This window comes from Coffea arabica, chromosome 11e (genome assembly GCF_036785885.1).
Source record: "Coffea arabica cultivar ET-39 chromosome 11e, Coffea Arabica ET-39 HiFi, whole genome shotgun sequence".
Lineage (NCBI taxonomy): Eukaryota > Viridiplantae > Streptophyta > Magnoliopsida > Gentianales > Rubiaceae > Coffea > Coffea arabica.
The window spans coordinates 8170999-8173498 of record NC_092331.1 but is presented as its reverse complement, the minus strand read 5'-3'; positions in this window follow the sequence as shown (position 1 = coordinate 8173498).

Sequence of the window (2500 nt, the reverse complement as noted above, 5' to 3'; positions counted from 1 at the left end):
AAAATAAAAACAATAAAAACAATAAAAAATAATAAAAATTTTCCAAGATTGAATTGAACAAAAATAAAAACAAAAAAAATAAAAAAAAATAAAAAATTTCCAAGATTGAATTGAACAATTTCAAAGACATACGGCGGTGGACATTAACGAGACTCAACATGTATGCTTAAAAAGATAAAAATAAGCGAAAACAAGGCTAGGCGGTGAGCCTTAGGCCGCATGACGGAGCATTGGCACGACACTACACCGACGACGTGAAAAACGCACGACGGTGCCCATCATGGCAAGGCGATAGGCCTTAGGCCGCACGACGGCCGTTGGCTTGCGTTGGCTAAGGCATGGGCACGACGCCACATCCACAGCAAGAAAAATGCACGACGGTGCCCCTCATGGCTAAGCGGTGCGCCTTAGGCCACACGACGACCGTTGCCTTGCGTTGGCTAAGGCAACGGCAAGAAAAACGCACGACAGTGCCCCTCATGGCTAGGTGGTAGGCCTTAGGCCACACGACGGCCATTGCCTTGCGTTGGCTAAGGCAAGGGCATGATGCCACACCGACGGCAAGAAAAACGCCCGACGGTGCCCCTCATGGCTAGGCGGTAGGCCTTAGGCCACACGACGGCCGTTGCCTTGCGTTGGCTAAGGCAAGGGCACAATGCCACACCGACGGCAAGATAAACGCACGACGGTGCCCCTCATGGCTAAGCGGTGGGCCTTAGGCCGCACGACGGCCGTTGCCCTGCGTTGGCTAAGGCATAGGCACGATGGCCACACCGACGGCAAGAAGAACGGCCGACGGTGCCCCTCATGGCTAGGCGGTTGCCCTTAGGCCGCACGATGGCCATTGCCCTGCGTTGGCTAAAGCACGGGCACGATGCTAGGCGTTTGGCCTTAGGCCGCACGACGGCCGTTGCCTAGCGTTGGCTAAGGCATGGGCACGATGCCACACCGACGGCAAATAAAACGCACGACGGTGCCCCTCATGGCTAGGCGGTGGGCCTTAGGCCGCACGACGGCCGTTGCCCTGCGTTGGCCAAGGCTTGGGCACGACGGCCACACCGACGGCAAGGAAAATGCACGACGGTGCCCCTCATGGCTAGGCAGTTGGCCTTAGGCCGCACGACGGGCGTGGGCTTGCGTTGGTTAAGGCATCGGCACGATGGCACACCGACGGCAAGAAAAACGCACGACGGTGCCCCTCGTGGCTAGGCGGTGGGCCTTAGCCCGCACAACGGCCGTTGCCTTGTGTTGGCTGAGGCATGGGCACGATGCCACACCGACGGCAAGAAAAAAGCATGACGGTGCCCCTCATGGCCAGGCGGTCGGCCATAGGCCGCATGACGGCCGTTGCCTTGCGTTGGCTAAGGCATGGGCACGATTCCACACCGATGGCAAGAAAAACACACGACGGTGCCCCTCGTGGCTAGGCGGTTGCCCTTAGGCCGCACGATGGCCATTGCCCTGCGTTGGCTAAAGCACGGGCACGATGCTAGGCGTTTGGCCTTAGGCCGCACGACGGCCGTTGCCTAGCGTTGGCTAAGGCATGGGCACGATGCCACACCGACGGCAAATAAAACGCACGACGGTGCCCCTCATGGCTAGGCGGTGGGCCTTAGGCCGCACGACGGCCGTTGCCCTGCATTGGCTTAAGCATGGGCACGACGGCCTCACCGATGGCAAGGAAAACGCACGACTGCCGTGGGGTTTTGTTCCCAAGGCAACGGGTAAACCTCTGTAGCCATGCTGGAAAAACGCACGACGGTGCCCCTCATGGCGGCCTTAGGCCGCATGACGGCCGTTGCCCGGCGTTGGCTAAGGCGTGGGCACGACGGCCACACCGACGACAAGAAAAATGCACGACGGTGCCCCTCACGGCTTGGCGGTGGGCCTTAGGACGGACGACGGCCGTTGCCTTGCATTGGCTAAGGCATGGGCACGACGGCCTCACCGACGGCAAGAAAAAAGCACAACTGCCGTGGGGTTTTGCTCCCAAGGCCACGGGTAAACCTCTGTAGCCATGCTGGGAAAATGCACGACGGTGCCCCTCACGGCTAGGAGGTGGGCAATAGGCCGCACGACGGCCGTTGCCCTGCGTTGGCCAAGGCGTGGGCACGACGGCCACACCGACGGCAAGGAAAATGCACTACGGTGCCCCTCATGGCTAGGCGGTTGGCCTTAGGCCGTACGATGGCCGTTGGCTTGCGTTGGTTAAGGCATCGGCACGATGGCTCACCGACGGCAAGAAAAACGCACGACGGTGCCCCTCATGGCTAGGCGGTTGACCTTAGGCCACACGACGGCCGTTGCCTTGCGTTGGCTAAGGCATGGGCACGACGCCACACCCACGGCAAGAAAAATGCACGACGGTGCCCCTCGTGGCTAGGCGGTTGGCCTTGGGCCGCATGACGGCCGTTGCCTTGTGTTGGCAAAGGCATGGCCACGATGCCACACCGATGGCAAGACAAACACACGACGGTGCCCCTCGTGGCTAGGCGGTGGG